General features: G+C 32.7%; 2 pseudogenes; one reads left to right on the forward strand and one right to left on the reverse strand.

Annotated features, from left to right (window-relative positions):
• Window positions 1-680: 680 nt before the first annotated feature.
• On the forward strand, window positions 681-6,370 carry LOC148208166 (uncharacterized; annotated as a pseudogene).
• Window positions 6,371-9,381: 3,011 nt separating this feature from the next.
• Window positions 9,382-17,319, reverse strand: LOC111025272 (helicase SEN1-like; annotated as a pseudogene).
• Window positions 17,320-17,912: the final 593 nt, after the last annotated feature.

The raw sequence follows: 17,912 nt of genomic DNA on the forward strand, positions 1-17,912 counted from the left end.
ATTAATCTTTGGCTGGTCTCAAATAGTTATGTACAGTAAAGGGTCCTCCGAAATTGAAGTTCTAAAAGTCTCATGGTCTGGACAATTGGTATTTTTGGATTTACAGGATTTTTTGAGGTTTTCAAATTTGGGGGATTTGGGGATATTATTTCAAAACTTTGTCAATTTCTTTCTTACGTCTGTCGAGGTCAAATGGATGTTTCAATTTTTTTTTTTTGTTTCTTTTTTTAACAAAAGAATAGTAACGAGAAGCACGAATAGATTGACGCCAATATTGAAAGGAAAAGAAAACACAATTTAGCATAACATTGAAAGGAACATGGGTATGACTGAATGTTATTTTTTTAAAAATTATAGTTTTTCATGGGTATGAATGAAAGGAGAAGCACGAATTATGTTATCTCTATTTACATAATAGATATATATATATTTCTTATTATGCATTTGTTGTTTTGTTATTCGATTTATATGTTTATGTTATATATATGTTATAATATATATTGCATATTATTATAGAATATTAACAATTAAGTATTTATTTTTATATTTCTAGGATATAATGTATACACCATGTACGATTTTTAAATTAAATATTATTATTGATATAGTGAATATAATATATATTTATATTTATATTGTTTTATAAATGTCACATAGGTAGCACTTCTATTCCCGTGCGCATGCTTCATAGTGGATTTTGGAACGACGGAGATAATTATGTGGACTATAATGTGTCAGAATTAAGTATACATCAAGACATGTTATACGCCAATTTGATGGAAGAGATAATGAAAATATTGGGATTGGTAGGTAGTTCTGATTATCCTGATGTATTTGCATGCATTGGAACCACTCAGTTTATTAAGAAGGATATGAAAATATCAGATGACAAAGATGTGCATTGGTTGTACATGTACAACATCATTTTTAATGGTGCTGTCCAATGCTGTAGTTTAGTTGTCGATTGTAGAAATTGTCTTTCTAACATATTAGACCACATGCCTATTAATACTACAAGTTTTGTGGAAAGCGTAATTTACATAATGCATTGCGGTCGGTTGCTATAAGATATAATTTTCAATTTAGGACCGTTAAATCCAATCGTGAAGTACTTATTGTTCATTGCTTGACTGATAACTACCAGTGATTTCTTCATGCTTCAAAGTTTGGAGACAAAGGAAGTGAGATTTGGATAGTAAAGAAATTTGTACACGAACATACATGTTTTAATAGTACTTAACGATCATTGGCAAGCAACTTTTTTTGTTATCAAGGAGTTTATTATGGGTAGGATAAACATGTCCGGCATAGATTTGCCTAGTGTTAAAGATGTTATATCCCATGTGCATAGAGAACTCGGTATTAGTATCAACTATCAAAAAACATGGCGTGCAAGAGAATTTGCTATAAAAGAAATTAAGGGATCTCCTGAGGAGTCTTATGCATTGATCCATTCATTTTGTCATATGATTAGAGTGAAAAATCCAGATATGATTTTATTCACTTATTTACACTATATCTCCCCATTATAGTAATATATTATATAATCTAATATATACCTAATGTTATAGGTTCAGTTTGTGATTTTAAAGTTGACAATAATGAAAGGTTTCAGTATCTTTTCATGGCTTTGTCGTCTTCTATTTCTGGTTGGAAATATTGCTGACCTGTTATTTCAGTTGATGGAACATCAATGAAGAATAAGTATGCTGGCACTTTGATATCAGCTTGCACTTTAGACGCGAATCATCAGATATTCCCGTTGGCATTTTCTGTTGTGGATTCTGAGAATGATGCTTCATGGGTTTGGTTTTTTAACAGCTAAAACGATGTATAGGTGTTCGTCAAGACCTTGTAATTGTTTCAAATAGGCACAAGAGTATAGGCAAATCAAATGAGAAGGTTTTCACTACTGCTTGCCACTGCATATGCACGTACCACCTCTTCAAAAATTTGAAGTTGAAGTACAAGGATAAGATTTTTGATAATTTATTCTTCTCATGTGCCAAAGCATACAATGTGTTGTCACACGTCCTTCTCCCGCTTACTATGAATACTATCTCCATTCACCTCGATATTGAACCATGCAAACACCTTCCGTAGGGAGGTCGCGCCCAAGGCGACACGAGGCCAAGCATGGAACTCACAGTATGAATATAAAGGAGAACGTGAGAGAGAGATAAAAGTATGTTATATATACTTTGTATATCAAATATATAAGCTGTATATTACATATTCTCTTTTGCTCCCACTTGGTATTCTAAGACTAGGGTATATTACTTAGATAAATCCCGGCTAAGTGAAATTAACTAAGTGAATTTTTAGTCGGCCTAATATAACTATTATATTGGTAGTTGTACATAAATGTTTTAGTTCATTAAACATTTTAATAAACCAACGACATTAATGCATGTATATAAAATATTGACTAATTCAACCCCTAAGTCGATTCCCAGGTAGAAGTGTTCCCTTACAGTCAGCTTAGGTACCTTAACCTAAACAGAACCTTCCTTAGACAGGGTTCCCTTATAGGTAATATTTTATATTTAGTCTTTTATCATTTCATTTTAAACCTAGTTAAAACAAAATAAAAGACTAGCCCCTAATCAAATTAGAAGATATAACCTAAGGTCTAATTAATTTTAAACCCCTTTAAAATTAATTAACATAGACCCTATATTTGCATGCAATTCTTTATTATAGATTTTAATTTCTTTCTACCACATTTTATAACTCTTATAAAATTTAAGAAATTAATACTATAATCATGCATTGTAAGCATACATAAATATAACAATTATATTAACCAAAGTAAGGTCATGCTCAATGCAACTTTATTTTCATCTAATTAATGCAACACTTATATTAATTATGAAAATAAAACATGCATTCATACATTATAACATTTATAACTATATGATGCATGACGATACATACATACTATCTATCAAACATACATATTATGCATGTAACCTATGGTGAGATTTTAAAACTATATGGCATACAATATGCAATATGCTTTTAATTAAAATATACATTCACAATGCATAAGACAATTAAATAGCAAAGTTGGAACGGTTTTTGGCACCCTAAGAAAGCAAAATAATACAAAAATAAGAAAACGACTGCAACTGCCCTCAAACCGCGAATTGGAGACACGGAAACGCGCCGAAAAACACCCGGGACAGCGCCTCGGCGCTTAAGGGCAGCGCTGCGGCGCCCAGACATGGCACCATGGCGCTGCACTGTGTGTTGTCCCTGCAGCGCCATGGCGCTGCTGCATAGCGTCATAGCGCTGTCTGCATAATCTGCTTCGTCTTCTTCGCTGTTTTCTGCAATTTTTTGTCTAATCCGACAACACGAACGACTTTTGAGCGACCCGGACTTACAGAATCAATATAGAAACAATATGCACAAAACACCAGGCCCTTACATGATCAAATCAAGAAGAAAAACGCTATCTAAATGCCAAAAATCGGAAATTTTCGGACCCGCGAACCAATATTTCGAAAATATGAAAACACCCACCAAAAACACAGATTTTGATCCCAAAAAATCAGAACATCAACCTGGCTCTAATAACAATAGAAGGGATGTGAACCCCGGAGCGGAAGCGGATCTTCGTTGATGATTTTTGGGAAAACAAAATCTAAGTGCAAAGAAGAAATAACAGGGGAAAACTTTACCTTTGAAGAACGTTTTTTCAACAGTTACCACCCGAACACCACCACCGTGTCTTCCTTGGTATCCTCTTGGATCTCAGGATCGTACTTTTGGGAGCACCGTATGGAATGAGAGGGAGTATTGAGAGAGAGCTTGAGAGATATTGGGAGTTCTGTATTTTTTCTGTTGTGTTTCAATTTGCAAAACCTTTCTGCAATTTACCAGAAAAACAGTGACGTGGGGAGTTACCCTACCTCACTTAACTCCTCACTCCCCGCAGGAGAGTTAATAATTAATTATATTAATTAATTAATATTAATTAATTAATAAATTAAATAATTATTAATCAAATTAATATTAATTAGTAATTAATTAATTAAATGTAATATTAAATAATTATTAATCAAATTAATAATTAATTAATATTAATTAATATTAAATAATTATTAATCAAATTAATAATTAATTAATATTATTAATTAATTAATTAAATGTAATATTAAATAATTAACAATTAATTATTTAACATTTAATTAAATATCTCATATTTAATTAAACCATATTCTCTCTTGTATAACCTATAGATTTAATGTACATCTTATGTGCATTAAATTTTAACATATAGTTTTAATATGAATCATATTAATATAAATTTTATTTGAATCTCATTCACATAATTTCTCTCACAATATATAGTTTCAGTTTAGAGTTAACTATATATTATAATGTATCAATAAACATATATTCCCTTGAGCAATTTGAATAGTTCAAATTCTTCCAAAACCTAGATCCTCGTTTTACCCGTTATGAGCTAGCAAGGGGACCAAATGGACCTACAGATCAGAAGCTCCAACGATACGTGATTAATTGGTCAAACTCATTTACCGAGTTAATCAACATTCGTTAACTACGGGTCATTCCACTAAAGACCCGCAGTTGCACTCTTCTCACTGTAGAATGTTTTCGTGCCCACAGATATACGACCATTAATGACAAGTCAATCCTTCACGAGTGCTCGTAACTCAAGTTTGGTCAAATTACTGTTTTACCCCTGAGTTACATCTTTCTCCTTAAATACCACTGCTCCTCTAATGAACAACCCAGTTATGGTCCGACCAATAACCGGAAGTCCCTCTCGGGCCAATGAGAGGGTGGGGCCCCTTGTTCAAGTCCCGGAGTCAGCATTTAAGAGAACACTCATCTACTCCCTTAAAGTCGGGGAGGAATGAATTCCATCTCGTGAAGTTATGTTCCCAGCTCCCCACTCGGTCTCGTCCCCAAAATGGTAGGAATGTTGAGTCGGTAACTCGGGCCACTCTTACCCATACAGATCAAAGAACGAGCCCTCACGGGCAGGAGTCCATAACTCACTCAGGATTGAGAATGAGTTGTTTGGTTATCCTAAGAAACAGCAATCTATTAGTTAACAGTGTTACATCTAAAGATTGACTATTTCGTTGTCCGATTTTATACAAACTCATTGTATAGGATACCCCCACTCACATGTCTCCACACGAACGACCTGAATCGAGTCGTCTGTAACCTTTACAGAATGGGCCGTATCCATAGTGTTGTCAGGATAAGGTATCCAACCTTATCCATATACTATAGACCCTTTAGGTTATTCACGGGGCGTTATCCACTTGTATATCAGGGGTATATCAAATATATACCTCGTATATCAGGGGTATATCAATTATATACCCAGTATATCAAATATATACCCAGTACATATACTGTCCCGGTTACACTAAAATAACCTCGGATGTTTAGTTTATTGAATTTTGGACAATGCAATGCTATGAATTAAACAACAAATTTATTGAATAAAACTTCATTGAATATACATTTGTTTTTACATAAATACAAACTACGAGTTTAGGGCAACACACCCAACAGTCGGGCATAGGTTTCTTTAAATGGTCGCGTGCTTATTCTAGTTCATCTAGATACAATTTTATGACAACCAACATTTCAGAAAGTCTAAATGCTGCCATGTTAGAAGTTGTGTGGATGATGTTGCAAAGGTGGTTCTATGAGCGTAAGAACGATGCTAATTTTAAATTACTGAATTCACTAAAAGTGCTGAGAAAAGGTTAAGAGAACAAATTTCAACTCATCGTACAATGCAAGAAAGTTTTCCTAAGCAGCTGTACCTTAAATTTATTATTATAAGATTAAATTAGTAATTGTTTTCATTTGAATTAAATTAGTTATGTATATGTTTGTACTCTTAAATATTTAAAAACTGACTTTTTGGTCTTTTTCCAAATTCTTTTAGGTTTATGCTGTCAATAATGATATTTATCAAGTAATTAATAACCATAGACAAGTTGAGGTAATACTTTCAAAAAGAAGTTGTTCTTGTCGTCAGTGGGATATCATTAAAATACCTTGTTCACGTGCATGTGCTATACTGACTCAGAAGCATTTACCTACAAAATGTTACGTCTCCTTATACTATTCGAACAACTATTTACGTTCCACGTACAGTGGAAGTATACATCCATTAGGTCATCAGTCAAGTTGGAATATCCCTGAAGATGTGAAGATTATAAAAATTCTGCCTACCAATGTGAAACGTCCTGCTGGTAGACCAAAGAAATTGAGGATTCCGTCAGCATTAGAATTTAAAAGACGTGTTAAATGCAGTCGTTGTGGTAGATATGGCCACAATAGGAAGTCGTGCAGATTTTCTCTTACTTAATAGATAGACATTGATTCATGTGCTTTTTCTTGCTTATTTATTTTTTTGCACTTAAAACAATTTCATATTATTGGTTTTAATTTCAGTTATATTTCAGTTTTATTGAACGGAAAAATTCCTTTTATATATTATTTCATTTTGATTTACTGGTGCTTAAGTTGACAACTTCGTGTTTGATATATCCCCATATGAACACTATAAGATATATCCCCATATGTACAATAATTCACCTGAAATCATAAATCGAAGACAACCATTTGAGATATATGATTATCAAGTTTATATATTATAACTACATTTAAATATTCTAGTACATAGTAATTAATTCTCTTAAAACAATTTATTCTAATTAAGTAGGTAGCCGAACACACAAAAATCCTAAAATTTTTAACATTTGCTTGTAGTTGCAATTTTTATGTTTTTTGGCATCTCTTAAAGTCACAAGAAATTTATATATAAGCTGGATGGTGAGTCGGTCTACTAGATGAGACAAGTAGGACAACCCATTAATGGATAATAATTTAGTGTGTAATCTAGTCAAGTAATTTCATACATTGAGATGTCATAGTATTTACCACTAAAAAAAGTAATCAAATGGTTTATAATTTAGTAGTTACCATAAAAAAAACTTCAATATATCAAATCTAGCTAGTTCTCGAAGCCATAGTATTCCAATACATAGATTTAATAATGAACACTATAATTAACTAACACAAAAAAATTAAATAATGTATTCCATTGCATGAAGTCAATTAAAGTTGTGATAACAAGTTGAAAGTTGGAGCATCAAAATGTTCAGTGCTTGATAGCTTAGATTTATTATCTTCTGTTGAACCGAACTTTGTAGTGTACAGTGATCTATTAACCTTAGAAGGCATCACCACTCTATGTTCGTCTCAATGGTTCAACTTCCTGATCTTTCAATATTTGCATCATCTTTTCGTTCCCCCTTTCTTGAACATGCATGTTTCTCTCAACTGCACATTAATATAACTATATGTTACATATAAAATATTTGTATATACGATCTTTGGCGGTAGCAATAGAACCAGAGCAAGTAGTATGAAGAAAGAATCTAGATGTAAGTATTATGAAGAAATAATGCATTAGCAATTTGGTTGACACTATTAAGAATGCATCAGGAATTTTTTTCGCTTCCATAATTATATAATAGATGTAAGGATATATTGAAGCATATTCTATATATTATATACAACAATATCTGTATATATTGAACAAACCAGTACAGCCAACCACATATTCATTAGGATGTAGCATGATCACATCTATTTGGCATCTAGTAGCATATTAGTTATCAACGAACTTAATTCTAATACTTATAGCATGAATGTACATGTCTTCATCCTCCGATATAATATCATTTTGCTCGATGTTCTCCTTGTCCTGCACGATTCAATTTATAACAAATCAAATTAGATATTTCTTTCATGACCATATACTGAATCATAACATAAATGACATTTACCACAGAAAACAAGCAAACCTTTTTTTTGCGAGGAGCATATTCTATTCTATCAACCTCATTTAAAAAATTAGTGCATACGAACTCATCTTCCATTATTTCTTTAACTCCAAGTTCCTTGCAAAATGTAAAACATAGTAAATATCATTGCACATGTCCTTCACACATCATGAACATTAATCACAATAAGACTATAGCTAATGTACGATGCATTTATTTTAAATACTTACGTTAATATTATCTTCATCATTCTCAACAATAGTAGTAGCTCCACTATCCCTTGATTCATTGTCTTTTTGTTGATCTTCTTCTGAATTTTCAGCATGTTGTCCACCACCCTCACTACCACCATTGTTACCATCCCTTCCACCCCCACCTCTATCTCCGTTCCCATCCTCCTTTCTGATAACGGCTATATTCTCATTCACTATTTGTTTAACACTCTCAATCTCAGAAAACAGTGTATTGATTTTACAATTCATGTTCTCGAGACTACTTAATACCATCTCTTTAAACTCTTCAGAAAATGGAGGAATATAGCTTTCTTTTGATCCAAAACATGATAAATTCATATTTGATGGTTCACCTTCCTCAAAAACTCTTGTTTGTGCATCATCTTCTTCTTCGAACATATTTTGAAACTCAAACTGCATTAAAATTAACATATAATTATTATAGTCATCAATATATATACATAAAGAAAACACAACTACAAGTTTAAAAATTATGCATTTATAATACCTCTTCAGTCTAAAAAACTCTAATTGCTATATCCCGCCATTCTGGTTGTGGGTTCGCCTCCCAATTTACCATCTTTGGTATATCAGTAGATACGTGTTTGGCATGTTTTGTTTCCCTCCAAAGAAAGCAATGGTATGCATTCATATGCCCAAATAAGCAATGCTAACGGCATTCTAGAGAGTCTCACAACAGATGCATATGGGTTTTTGATTGCTTTCTTTATAGAATCTATTGTTGAGTTATAGCAAACACGCCTCCACGGGTAATTCTCAAATTGATCGGTGTCATCCAGAAGCTTGATATATTCCACTTCAATTCCCACTGCTCGTTGTTTTCCCAACAAGAAATTTGACAACAAAAATAATTGTGTCATCTTAATTTTTTCCTTCTACTTCACTACATCCCTTGAATTAAACAAAGTGTTTATTGTTGTCCTCTTCACATGAATTGTTGAGTTGTTGAAATATTTATTCAGGAATCTCCCACTCAGTTTTTTGAAGTTCACAGAAGGTAGTTCTTCACATTTTAGACCAGTTATAGCCTCAAACTCTCGTAATCCAAAATGAACCACCTTGCCCTCAAAGTTGAAATTAATTTCATCTCTAGGGAGGGCTACATTGTCTTCTAATTATGTGGCTAACCAGTTGGAGAGGATATTTTGTAATCTTAATGTCTAAGAAACTACCAAAACATGTATTTCTAAATTTTATTAGATGTTTTCTTGACAGTACGTCCTTAATATTCTCCAACACTTCTAATTTTGAGTATATTTGAAGTTTCATGCTATTCAACCACTTATCCCTCGGAAGTAACAATGGGGCCGCTTGAACATAATATAAACATAAATGTAAATATATGCATACAAATATAATTGGTTACTTACAATATAGTACATGGATATAATACATACATCATACGCATCTGCCTGATTCTGACCAATAAAATTACTTTTATCATATCTCCCTTTTTTCCTTTTATCCTTGCGTCCAAATTTCTTAACATTTTGTAATTCAATAAAGATTAATATAATCAATATCCCTTAAAAAAATTTATACCTAAAAGAAAAATGAAATTACTATAATCACCTTTTCTTTGATCGTATCATCTGTTTTCTTCTTCCCTTTAATTTCTGACACATTCTTTACTCTTCCCACACCCCTTTTCAAATTTTCCAATCTTTCAATTATTGGGATTTCATCCTCCTGCATTTTTCCAAATTCAAATTAGAATATTATTTGAAGATATCATATTTATATTCATATAATGGTTATCGATTGTGTATCTTTTTAACGAATGAATATCTATATGTATTACCACAAGAGGAACTACTTGAGTTCCAATGACTTCATCTTCATTTGGAAACTCAACTGTAGGTTCGCATCTAGTAACTTGAGTCTCGATTATGTCCTCTTGTTCAGGTGAAATGATTATTGGCGAGTACTTCTCATAACGTGGCATATTACCGAATAAATTATTGTAAAATGCAGGCTTCGATGTTTGAGCATCATTTCCTTTCTTTTCTTCCTCAGCACTCTCCTAAGAGCACACCGATTGAAAATTTCAAAATATTATAATCTACATAATTCTTCCAAATAATATAATCAAAGTATTGCATACCTTATATTTTGGTCCTTGTGTTTATCACCTTGCTCCCATCCATTTTGATCAATGTGCACATTTAAAAACAGACTTTTTTTTTTAATCTTAGTCAAAGCTCTACCACATCATATAAACAATAAAAACAGTTTAATATACAAAACTATAAATTTTCAAGAAATGTATTAGGCATAAATATAATATTGTATTGAAATAGTGATTGAAAAGTTGACAAAATAACAAAAAAAAAAACAAAGAAACCAAAACAGTAACTTTATAAAAGTACGAGATAAAGACATTTTTAAAGCTACAAGGACTAAAATGGACAAAAACTCAAAGTACACGAACTCAAATTAATGTTTTAAATAAGAACGGAAATGAAATTTTTGAAAGTAAAAATACCAAAATGGGACAACCAAAAGTATTGGACAAAAGTAGAAATTAGACCTAAAATCAACTAACTAGATCAGATCAAACTAAATTCAAAATCTTACTAAATCAACTCCACACAACAATCTAATTATATAACCTTCTCAATACAAAAATTTCTTGAGAATTTTGGTATTTATACCAATTCCAGCCTCACTTAAAACTCCAAATAAATGTTTAAATCCATTTCAAAACGATATAGAAAATAAGCTACATGACCTCCAAAAAAAAAAAAAAAAAACAGGATCAGATGTGAGAGCGATCTGAGTCTCAAAGCTTCTTCTTTTGCCTTCTTCCTCATCGTAGCACTGTTTTTGGACATCGGTGAGGCAGGATCTTGACGACGATTCGTTTGCTGCAATTATATATTATGTAAGATGAGATGGACTTGTGAAAACTACTGCTTGGATGAGTCCCTGCAGATGATTCAAGCAATTTGTTGGCATCCATTTATGTTCCAGCAACTTTCTCAAGTTTTAGAACTTTTGGTAGATTTTTTTTTTTTTTTAATCTTATTTGGGTCTAGGAACTTTGAGAATTATTATATTTAGGCCCAAATATTCATAATATCTATCTAAATTCTTAAGGTTCGGTTTAATAACCGGTCTCATTTTATAACCATTTTAATTGTTTTTTATTTTCGGTTTTTAAAAATTAAACTGGTAAACACTACTTACTACTTTCCCATGTATTTTTATTTTATTTATTTTTTCTTTTTGCATCTACTTTTTGAAAATATTTTCCTAAGCCAAAGTTTGAAAAACTGAAAAAAAGAAAAAGAAAGTAGCCAAAATATGTTTTTAAGAAAGGTGAAAACATAACTGGGACAAAACAAACATAATTTCTAAAAAGTGAAGCTGAAGACAAAATTGTTGTCAGACGGGACGTTGGTTTTAGTTTTCTATTTTCTTTTTAAATTTATGCATATATCTCACAATTTATTTGGTATGTTTTCACATTTTCTAAAAACACATGGATTCTAGCCAAATTTAAAAACAAAACAAATTAGCTTGCAAAAACTCAAAAGTTTTTTAAAACATTTATAAAAAAAAAATAACAAAACAAATAAATATATAAGTAAAAATAAGCTTAATTTCAAAAACATAAAATAAAAAAACAAAATGGTTATCAAACGTGACCTAAATATTAAAATTTATTTATTTTTATTCTTCAACTTTCAAAATACCGATATTTGAGTCCTTAAAACTTTTAAAAAGTAACCCTTCTGGTTCCCACAACTATTTTCGCCAATAATTGTTTAATATATGAATATGTGTTTTAACATGTTGAATGAAATCAAGAAGATCCTGAAATGAAGTTATGATAAAAAAAATAAAATAAAAAATAAAAATAACATTTCTCCAAGTCACTTTGCTTCATTGTTTTACAAAGGACTTTGCTTATTTTTGTCGAGCCATTGATTGCTTTTCCTTTTTGGGTTATGGTTTCTTCTTATCCCTTTCTACTAAGTAGCCTAGCAAAGTTTTTAAAAAGTTACATTTTTATGATAAATTATTTTAAGAAAAGCACAAGATATAGGCAATTAGTATGTACAGTAATTAACTAAATGAATGGTAGTGTTGTCTTCTACAAACTAACCTCATATTTGAGGTAGCAAGAGGTTCATCTCCATGCTCCAAAGGATTCGAGATCCGCTCGTTGATCGATTTTATGACCATTTAGAATATCTATACGTTGTTGCTCCACATCCATCTACAAACAAAATGAAAAAAAAACAATGTTCTTTACTCTTTTGTTTCCAAAAACTGTTTTTCAAAATTGTGACGAAATGACTCGTAAAAGTTATTTTATATTTATAATTAGGGTAATAAAACATGTCCTTTGTGATAGATAAGATACTATAGAAGGAAAAGCTTCACATTTTTGGAAATTGTTAACAAACCCCAAGATCATTTTTATCTCTTTATGCTTTTTAGTTTTTCTATTTTATGATTTTTGAAAGTGTGTTAAAGTTTTCCAATATCCACAAACAGTATCTATATATATAATATAGCAGAGCAAGTGGTCACAAAACCGAAAGCTAATACAGTCCCATTTGATAAACATTTTGGTCATATTCGTAGTATTCTATTATTAGAAATGAATAATGTTTGTTTTCTTACTGCTTATTTAGTATGATTTTCATATTTCTTCTCAATATATTTGAATTGTTAATCAAATTTAAAAGCAAAAGACAAAGTTTTTGGAAAATATTTCTTTTGCTTTTCAAAATTTTGGGTTTAAATTTTTGAATTTATTTTAAAAGGTTGATATAACAAGACAAAAGAATGCATGCTCAGAAGTATTTCAAAAGCATAAAATAAGAAACATAATGGTCATCAAACAAGGTTTTTGTCTTTCGTTTTTTTGCTTTTTAAAGTTTAACTTATAATTAAACGCACACTGCTTCCACCTATGTGTTTCTTTGATTTGCTATCTGCTTTTTCAGACATATCAAAGAAATTGAGATTAATAAGTAGGCATTGTTTTTTAGGACCGAAAACTGGAAACAAAATCATTATCCGAATGGGTTGGGGCCTATACAAAAATGAATGAAAGAACTTTTGAATGTAAAGAACCCATTGGCCAAGTCAATACCAAAGCCTAGTGTCCTAAAAAGAGCTTGGCTATCGACTCGGTTAGCAGCTAAGTGTTGTTCATGATATAAAAGGTGAAAAAAGAAATGGTATTGAGTTCTTACCTAGCTCTAGTAAGAGCGACATTTGTTCTTTGATTACTCGATAAAAATCCGATTGACGAGCCTCGATTTGATCGGACAGTAGACATGACAATGATATCCTCCTCCCCTCCTTGGAAGCCATCAACAGAGCTCACTTTAACTTTAAAGCTATGACAGTTATCATAGTTCCTCCCAATCTTCTGTTGAATAGCAGTTACTTGAGCTGAATAAGGTGACACCACACCAATGCTGATCTTCTCTTTTGAGTCAACACATGTTGCTGTAAACAAAAAGGCAAATGAAGACAGATCAGGCTCCATTTGATAACTATTTTGTTTTTAATTTTCAATTTTTAGAATTTATACTTTTGCTTCCACATGATTCCTTCTATATGTTTCTTCGCTTTTCTTGAAAATACATCTACATTCTTAGCCAAATTTCAAAAACATGAAACTACTTTTTCTTAGTTTTCAAATTTTTGATTGGGTCTTGAATTTTTTTTTAAAAGGAGTGGGCAAAACAAAGAAATAGTATCTACAGCTTAATTCAAAAATAGAAATCCAAAATCAAAATAAATAAGCTACATTGAAAGGAATATAAATTGAATATGCAAATCCAAGGATGCATATCCAGACAGAGATATAAATTCTCAACTCTTCATTATTGATGTAACATTGTACTCAAAGCTAAGGATCGTAGAACATAACAAGCTCATAAGAACTATTTATCATTGTGTGACTATTCAACACAATGAAATCAACTCCCCGTATTTAAACTTTGAACTCTAAACCCCAAATCCTAAAAAGAAAAATGTACAACCAATTAATAATTGAGTCAGCTTAGCCACGTTTCAACTAATTTCACAAGTACAACTATTCAAGCTCTATGTCAACCTATGACGGTTACCTAGTAACAGAGATCACTGTAGAAACTCATAGGATGTTAAATCTTAGCTAGATAAGCGACCTCTATTATTTGAACTCATTCTTCTTAAATCCTTTAGTTTTTTTCATTGGCTCCAATTGACCTCTAAGCTAACCTAATAGAGGTTACTTGCTAGAAACCTTTTAAAGTTGAAGAAACCCATGAGACAACTTATTAGATGCTTTATAAAGTTTATAAACCTATTGGACACCACAAAGTTTAGGGGCTAAGTTTAACTGATATCTCTTAACATATGATTAATATCCCGAGGATTAATGTGCAACTTGCTTCCTCGCACTAACAACATATTATTTTGTTTGTCACACATCAAAGTTGAATATCCATCCATAAAAGAAAAGGAGAGAGATGATTATATACCTTTTTACAAACTATGAATAATTTGCAGCACAACATCAACCTCTACCATATTTTTCCAACTCTGTGTAATGCCGTCCTTCTCTTCTCTTCCATAATTTATATCTATGAAAGAATACGAACCCAACATTTTTCGACTCGGAAGAAACGTCTTTTCGTAGCCTTTGGCTTTGACATTAGGACCATCTGGGATCTGGCTAGAGTAGAACTTTGAGTTTGGGAACAAGCTTATGGAAGGATGCATCCTATACTGCACATTGAGAAGATGTTTTGGATGCCCCAATGAGCTCAGCCTCTCAAACATGCTTCTTCCAAACCCAGCTTCTTCTGCAACCTTAATTGCAAAATATAAAGAAAGAAGAAAATTAATGCATTAGCTTATAGAAGTATTCACATTTGTGAGAGATTGCCATCTGTTTAATTAGTTCTTTACTTTTTCATTCGTGGCAATGATCACTAGACCAACTCACAGTGGTTACTGAATTGAAACTTAGAAAGTAGCAATTCAATCAAAATTAAGCTTACTTTGCTTTCAACCATAGCAGGCAATTGGCACTCATCACCTATGAGAATTGCATAGCTGGAAACTGCAGTGGAATTGCAGCCTCACACTCCTTCAACTGTGCTGCTTCATCCATCACCAACGCCTGCAATGGCCTCACTTTCTTCATCGAATGCAGCTTAAATGAACTCGAAACCGTGCAGAAGAACAACGACGCATTCCCGAAACAAAATTCTGTAATCCCTCTTCTGCTTCCAGTCCCTGGAAGTTCAAGTACACTCAATGAATCCTGCAGAGATTTCAAAACCAACAGTCATTTCTGGCCTTCCAAATTAGCCTCTCATTCTCCGAAAAATTTTCGACCATTTCTCGGCTCGAAAAAAGCTTCTCAACATCCTCAGAAACAAACATGTCTGAGAGCAACAAACTCTCCAAAGAACCAATCAAACTCATGAGACAAGCCAGCCTTTGGAAATTTTGCTTCAAAATGGCTTTGGGAATGTGTGTGCAGAAGATTGATATGCACTCCTTGAGTGAACAAGAAACGGTTTTAAACCTCATCCTTACAAATTCAACAAAAGACGATGGGGGCGACGAGTCGTCGTCTTTTGTCGATTCTCTTTTATACTGAGAAACAGAGTCTTCAAGAAAATCAATCATGGTTCCAAAACGATGCCTCCAGCCAGTGAAAGGACTGAAGCACTTCTGAAGACGTTCAACTCGATAATCCAAATATATATATTTGTCAGATTCGCCAACTTTGAGCCTTTTTTTGTTCCCAAACAAAAGAATTTCACTCAAATTGCAGAACAACCCTTCAGATCCACACTCTTTCTCCTGCATTTCTCTAACCAGAAGAAGAAACCGCGATGCCACCTGCAAAATTTTAGAAGTTGGAGGCGTGTTTATTTAACCTCTATATTTTAAAAAGTTCATAATTATAAGTTCAAACACAAGCTTAAAAGTAAGTTTTGAGAGCTTTACCTGCATGATCGCAGTGTTTGTTGGAGCGCAAGCAAGCGTCCGACGATTGCTCTTCAAAAGCTGGAACAACAGCACGCTAACTGTCTTCGTTTTGCCGGTCCCGGGCGGACCCCAGATGAGTTCAACGGCAGATTTGTGGACACAGCTTGTCTTTAGAAGACATGATCGAACTGCTCTAACTTGGGATTCATTCAAAGTAGAAAACAAACCATTGTCGGACTCAATCTTTGCTTCACCACAAACATCACAACCAAAATCCGAAGAACAAGAAGAAGAACTATTGGCTCCTAATACTTGGTTGAAAATCATCAAGTTCCTCCTCTGCAAGTGCAGTGCATTCCATATCCTCACATTAGAAAGAACATTCACCAAAAGAACCACAAACATAGGCTGTTCCTTAAAGTTGTCCCGCCGCCATGTCTTTAGCGTAAAAGAAGTTGTTTTGTTCTTCTGTTTGCTGCCTTTGTGTGAGCAAACAGTTGCAAAACTCCACGTCTTCCCACTCCTCTGCAAATCCGTCCAGGCATCAACACCGTCGAAAAAGCCTCCTTGTTCCAATCTCTAACTCGAATCTTGTAAATTCCTCGCCCATGGGTTTCACCTCTTTTATGGAAATTACTTGAGCAAATGGAGCTTTGGAGATGGGGTTCATGCTGGAGCACAGCTGAGCTCGTGTCTCTTCAAGTAGAGGGTAGGTGTACGATGCAAAATATTGCTCCACCGACTCGAAGGATCCTGGAATCTTTTCCACCTGTAACTAGTCGTGTTAAGGATTCCACATTGAAAAAAATAAAGGACCTAACAACAGATTTTAAGACTAAAAACAGTCAAAAGTTCGAAATACTTTTTTGAGATGGCCAAATTTTGAGAGGAAAACAGTGGAAACAATCATGAGTTTATCATAGATAAGCTACTCTTCTCATCGCCAACTGAGTTTGAGATGGAAACATGGAAACAGTCGAAAGTTCAAATCTTCACTCCATGAGAATAAGATTTGAAAAGAGAATAAAAGAAGAAAGAAGAACCTTAAAAAGATGTTTATTGAAAATGTCTTCAAGAGACCAGGAAAGCAGAACATCAATAAGAGGTTTGAAGGAATTTTGATGAGCTGCTTGATTTGCTCTAAAACGCTGTTGCTGTTTAGTAGTTTCAGTGCCGCCATTGATATTCAAATTCAAAGCTTCAAGCTTTGCCACTAAACCAAAAGCGCTGCTTCTTCCATTTTCTTCCTCCATCACAGCTCAAAAACACGTACTATGATTGTTTGATCTCTCCAATAACAGAGATGAAGAGTTAAGGAAGATATATTATTATATGTTATGGATGCGAAGAGGCTGTTCTTGGGAACTGCATGGCCATGCAAACTCCTGATATTCTGGAGAGAGAGATGTACAGAGGTGAAGAGGCTTGATTAAATTTATATATTTATTTATTTAAATACAGAAGATTTAATGAATGTTAATTTACGCATGTAATACATTTCAAAATTTTTAATTTTATTTTAAAATATAAAAAACTTTAATAGAATATAATTAATGTGAATGATTAAAATGTTTTAAAATTTAGTTCAAAAAAACTGTTTTAAAAATTAGAATATTGCTTAATTTTGTTTAAAATTTATTTGGCACTAGTAGAAAAGTGGTCTTCCACGACAGTTGTAAATAGTAAAAAAGTTTAGAGGAAACAAAAAACTATCATAAATCATATGGGCGCGTTTTTGGCGGGAAAAAACGCAACTTTTCTGATTTTGTTAGTTTTATGACAGTCAAAAACTGTCACGAAAACCGAATTTTCAATGACAGTGAAAAACTGTCACGAAATGGTAGAG

The sequence above is a fragment of the Momordica charantia genome (genome assembly GCF_013281855.1).
Source record: "Momordica charantia cultivar OHB3-1 chromosome 11 unlocalized genomic scaffold, Mcharantia_2.0 BLBB01000011.1, whole genome shotgun sequence".
Lineage (NCBI taxonomy): Eukaryota > Viridiplantae > Streptophyta > Magnoliopsida > Cucurbitales > Cucurbitaceae > Momordica > Momordica charantia.